General features: G+C 44.0%; 1 pseudogene; it reads left to right on the forward strand.

Moving 5' to 3' along the window:
- Positions 1-2,404: 2,404 nt before the first annotated feature.
- On the forward strand, positions 2,405-5,576 carry LOC100346490 (E3 ubiquitin-protein ligase TRIM41 pseudogene; annotated as a pseudogene).
- The last annotated feature ends 389 nt before the right edge of the window (positions 5,577-5,965 follow it).

Consider the following 5,965-nt stretch of genomic DNA (forward strand, 5'->3'; position numbering starts at 1 on the left):
GCTTAGGAACCACTAAAATATTTTAGCTGCCTGCCTTTTCTCTTTTACTACTGAATCTTTTTTTTAAAATGATAATGCTCTAGTACTAATAAGAGGCCCAGAGATAACATTGGGATTAGCGAAGTAGTGTAGATGGATTTTTTAAAGTTTTAGGTAGAAATGGGAAGGATGAGGACTCTTAAGGCATTCTAAGTAGTCACAGGGAAAAAGAAATAACATCACCCTACTCATTATTTCCTTTCTTTTAAATTTAATTCAATTTAACTTCAGAGAAAGAGAGAACAAAGAGAAAAGTAGAGACAGGGAGGGATAGAGGGAGGGAGGGAGAGAGAGAGTGAGAGAGATCTCCCATTCTCATATTCTTCAGATAAATTCATTTAGGTTAGATAAATTCCCACGTGGTTGGCAGGGACTCAATTGCTTCAGCGATCACTTTGCTTCCTCCTAGGATGTACTAGCAGGAAGCTGGAATTGAGAGGGAAGCTGGCTGGAACTTAAACCCAGAAATTCTGATATGAGATGAAAGTGTATCAAATGACATCTTTTTTTAAGATTTATTTATTTTATTTGAAGAGTTACACAAAGAGAGGAGAGGGAAAGAGAGAGAGAGAGAGAGAGAGAGAGAGAGAGTCTTCCATCCACTTCCAATTGGCCGCAATGGCTAGAGCTGTACCAATCTGAAGCCAGGAGCCAGGAGCTTCTTCTGGTTCTCCCATGTGGGTACAGGGGCCCAAGGACCTGGGTCATCTTCTACTGCTTTCTCAGGCCATAGCAGAGAGCTGGATTGGAAGTGGAGCAGCCGGGTCTTGAACCGGCATTTGTGCAGGATGTGGGCACTACACTCCTTTCTATAAACACATTTTTGATAGAATTTTATACTGATATACTGATAAGACGGTATTTTCATCTGACGCCTCAGGTAAAAAAGACCATAAAGACATACATGATAGAATTATGAACTCAACCTCCACTGCCTAGCCATACATCCTATGTTTAAGTCTTAAATGTGTCCTTCCCATGATTCCCAGAAAAGTCCCCCACTTTCAGGTCATTGTCAGATTATAGCACTTTAGCCTTCTTGTCTCAACTGAATTTTTGCTCTCCTCATGACTCATTTTATTTAGAAGAAATATCCCTTCATATTTATAGAAGGAAACAGAATAAAGACAATATACTTTAAAGATTAGAAACCTGGGTATCAAAGAACCTTGTTTCAATACTTGGCTTTGAACTCTTACTTCACTATTGTGGAAACAAAGTTATGCAAGTGCTTAATGCCTCAATTTCCTCATCTGCAATGTGTGGGTATAATAATAAATATTTTTGTGAACATTAAGTACAATAATATGTGAAGTATTAAGGTTCGAGTATGGTATTGAGTAAGTACTTTGTAAATGAATGCTATAAATTTAAGAAGAAGACAGCGAAAAACCTCTCCAAGTTTCCTTTCTAGCACCACCTGCTCAAGTAAAAACACTGTCTGTTTCTACTGTACACCAAATGTATTAATTTAGGCTTGTGGATCTTTAACACTAACAAAAATATCTTACAAATAAACTATCCCTTTTGTGATGTAGGGGAGGCAGGCCCTTGAAGTAGAGGAAACTCTTCCTTGTTTTACCCTAAAAATCACTTGGACAAATATGGCTAGATTCAGTAGCTCTTTTCACAGTCCCAACAATAAACAGAGTTAAGCAATGACACCTGAAACATATATTTAGAGATAAACCTAAGCCACCTATTCATAGAAATGCTGAGTGGCATATATTTAACACAGTCATTTGTACATGTAAGTAGAGTAAGTGGTAATATATAAAGTGTGACATAAGAATTACTGAAAGCCAATATTCCCACTACCTTTATTTATGCCTCACTTGTTCTGGCAAATGTTCCTATTAATTATCTTTTATAAAGGCCTTAGTACAATTTAACATAAATATTTATCTATGTTTTTCAAATATGAAAATCAAGTCTCAGTGTGGTTAAAAGATGTTCGGTTAACAGAAACATAGCTATTTAATGGTAGATTTGAAACTGCTCAGTTGGTAAAATGGCACCTGGTGGATGTTTCATAGCACCAACAGAAGCTGTCCGCCAAACTTTCTATTATACTGTAAGGTTTCTGCTCAGTGGTGAGGAGCAGATGATTTTGGGTAGTCCCACCAGTGTTCCCGATTCTCCCACATCACAGAGACATGAATCTCAGTGGCCACCCGTATAATTTCTTACTGTTTCCTGTCAACCCCAGGAGAGGGTGGTGCAGAACTAGCAATAGGGAGGTGGGGGGATTGGGAGAGGAGGATTGGGGATAACGGGTGTAACACAATCTTTCTGGGAACTTATGAGCTTGTGTCATACAAAGACACCCGGAGATGTTGGGAAGGAGACCGGAAGTAGGGGGTGTGAAGCCAGGAAGTGAGAGAATCGGAAGTCTGAGAGGAGGCCCACTGGCGGGAGTTTGGCGTTAACGCTGAACTCTAGTAGTAGAGAACTCTGTAGAGTGGTGAGTGGTCCAGAGAACATTTTTCTGCCTTATTGGTGGTGAGGTGTGGAGCGAAAGGGCTAGCAGTAGGGTCAGATCCCCTGACATCTGACACGAAGGATTCCTGCCCCTCGATCCCCGCTCTACTCCCGCACATCTATTGGCTGACTTCGAACTAAGATGGCTGCTGTTGCCACGATACCTGATCCTGTGCGGATTCTTCAAGAGGAGGCAATGTGCACCATCTGCCTTAATTACTTCACAGACCCAGTGTCTATTGGCTGTGGGCACAACTTTTGCCGAGTGTGCGTGACAGAGCTGTGGAGTGGAGAGGATGAGGCGGACAAGGATGAGTCAGATCAGGAGGAGGACGAGGACGGATCGGAGGAGGTGAATGGAGAGGATGAGGAGGAGGAGGATAGTGAAGAGGAGGAGAGTGGAGAGGAGAAAGATGGCGAGGAGGAGGAAGGAGAAACTGTGGGGGCCGGTGAGGGGTGGAACAGCCCCACACAGGAAGAGTACACTGAAGGAGACAGGGAGGAGGAGGCGGGGAAAGAGCATGAATTCTGGAGTATTAGCAGTGGTGGCTCCCACTCGGGCTATGGGTGCGAAGAGGAGGAGGGTGAGAAGGAAAACCCATCCTACTATATGGCGGACACAGAAGGGAACCTGAGGGGAGAAGATGAAAATGAGGAGGAAGTACTTGAGGAAGACAAGGAAGGGGAGCTAGACTCTGATAGTCCAATGCCCCCACCTCCAGCCCCTAAAAGGTACTTCACCTGTCCCCAGTGCCAAAAGAGCTTTTCTCGGCGGAACTTCCGCCCCAACCTACAGCTGGCCAACATGGTCCAGGTGATTCGGCAGATGCACCCAATGCCTGCCATACAGATTGCTGTGAATAAGCAAGGCATCTGTCCCAAACACAAACAAGCCCTAAAGCTCTTCTGCCAGGTAGATGAAGAGCCCATCTGTGTGGTGTGCCAAGAATCTGGGACCCACAAATATCACAACTTGGTGCCATTGGATGAGGCAGTGCAAGAGTACAAAGCTAAGCTACAGAGTCAACTGCAGCCGCTAAGAAAGTGCCTGGAGGATGTACAGAATAGGAAGGCCAGAGAGGAGACGCGCTTGATAGAACTAAAGAACCGGATGAAGTCCGAGCTGACATCCGTGGCCTTAGCATTTGGGCAGTTGACAAAGTTTCTGACGGAAGAGCAAGCATACGCGGAGCAGTGTCTCCGACACAGGCACGGAGCCCAATTGGGGCATGTGGGAGCAGTGGCCAGCAACCTGTCAGAGCAGGCCACCCAGCTAAGGCACTTGCTGGCCCAGGTCCAAGAGCAGAGCCAGGAAGGGGGCCTACAGCTGCTCAAGGACATCAAAGAGACTTTAGATAAGTGTGAAGGGGTACAGCTGAAGCCCCTAGCCCCCAGCTGCACCTTCTTGTGCCAACCCCAGAGTCATGAATACCTGAAAGATTCCATCGTGAGGAAAATGGGGCAGGTATTCTGCCAAGTTGAGAAAGCGGACGTGACTCTGGATCCTGACACTGCTCACTCAAACCTGATGCTGTCTGCTGACTGTCGGGGGGTCCACCTGGCAGAGCAGCGACAGGACCTTGCTTACACTCCCAAACGCTTCTTGAACAACTACTGTGTCCTGGGGGCCCAAGGATTCTGCTCCGGCCGGCACTACTGGGAGATAGAGGTACGTGGACCAGGGGGCTGGGCATTAGGCGTTGCCTGTGAATCCATCATTCAGAAGGAAAAGTTGGATTCGGAGGGATCCCATGTGGATAGCTGCAATTCCAGCTCTGTGGACCATCATCTTAACAGCCAGCCGCAGCTGCTCCAGAAGCTGAACTACCAGGGGGGAGTATGGTGTGTTGCAACCCATTCCATTTCAGAGCAGACATCTTCGAGTTCAAATGATAAAGCGGGGCGTTTGGGCATCTACCTGGACTATGAGGCTGGGCGCCTGGACTTCTACAATATGGACAAACTAACCCATTTGCACACCTTCTCATCTGATTTCTTGGGTGAGCGTATCTTTCCTTTCTTTCAGTTGTTCTACAAGGGCACCTACCTCAGACTATGCCCTTGATCAGCCTACCACCTGCAGGGGCCCCTCTGGTCATCACTCAGGGGTTAAGAGATAGTGGAGGATAATCCATAAAAATTAGGGCACTCAAAAACTCCTCCCACTACTTGTTACTAATTGCGGCTACTAATTGTTACTAATTGTTCCTGGCTCCCCCTTTGTAGTAGTCCCCTACTTCTCCCTAGAGGGAGACCATCATCTTGATAAGCTTTCACCTGCTGTTGCTTCCCAACATACCTGAATGGATCCCTGATAATGAGAGTAGCTGTCTGGTCTTCCTTCCTTGTCTGCCTAACCCAGTCCAACCCTGGGGTCTGCATTTGAGTAGGGAATGAGTGGAGACAGTAATTTTATCCTTTAGCTCTCTTTTCCCCACCCAAACTCTACAAGTTTTTTGTGGATGGAGGGTTTGGACAAGGCACAAAGATCACCACTGCAGTTGGATTTTTTAGTACAGATTTTAGCTAAAGGATCTCACAGCTGTTTGGAGGGGAGTAGGCTGGGCAAAAGTTAGAACTGGGTAAAGAAACATCTACTCTCCTGGGGAGTAGGAGGTATGCTAAGCTTTCCTTCTGTCCTCAGTTTCTACCTCCATAGATGAAATAGTTGACAAGATGGAAACTAACGTACTGTTACATGACCTAGTAAAATATTTTCTTCCCCCTTTTTCCAGCACTCAGTCCACAAGCAAAGCTCATCTCACTCTACCAGACCTCTAGGTCATTTTACTGCCACTTTCCTTTCCCCTTTGTTCAATGCAGTTACTTTTGTCAGTTTCCAGACTCTCTGGGAGCCTTTTAGTTCCCCCTCACACACTGGCATGCCCTGACAGGCTGCCTGGGGATAGGGACAGGGAGTTTGGATTGCCAGGAGGAGAGCTTTGTATATAATCTTTTTTCTAGTGACCTCTTGTCGTTTGTCACTTACAAGTTCTTATTCTCTGTTTGATTCCAAGGTCAATTCATTTTCTTGGGAAACAGGAAAATGGGTTGTGTTATAGATATAAGATTTTTATTCTAAAAAAAAATATAAAAACAAAACAAAATACAAAACAATTTAAAAAAGGGTTCATGTTGCAAATATTCAGTCAAGTATAGTCCTGTCATTGAAACTGTCTTTATATTGTTAATTCTCAGAGTACCATTTGTTAGAATAATTTTTAACTTTGTGCATTGATAGACTTCTACATTTCTTTAGCCATTTCCTTATATATGCTTTTTTATTAATTGTAGAAATTAGTGTATCTTAAATATATATTCAATCTGTAAAGGGCTTGATTTACATGTCATGTTGCTTTCATATAATTGTTAAAAATTATTTCTGATATTTTATAATTTTAACTGGAGAATTTTTCTGATTCATTTTTATTATTTTTACTGTTTT

The sequence above is a fragment of the Oryctolagus cuniculus genome, chromosome X (genome assembly GCF_051225735.1).
Source record: "Oryctolagus cuniculus isolate XC-2025 breed Fujian yellow rabbit chromosome X, ASM5122573v1, whole genome shotgun sequence".
Lineage (NCBI taxonomy): Eukaryota > Metazoa > Chordata > Mammalia > Lagomorpha > Leporidae > Oryctolagus > Oryctolagus cuniculus.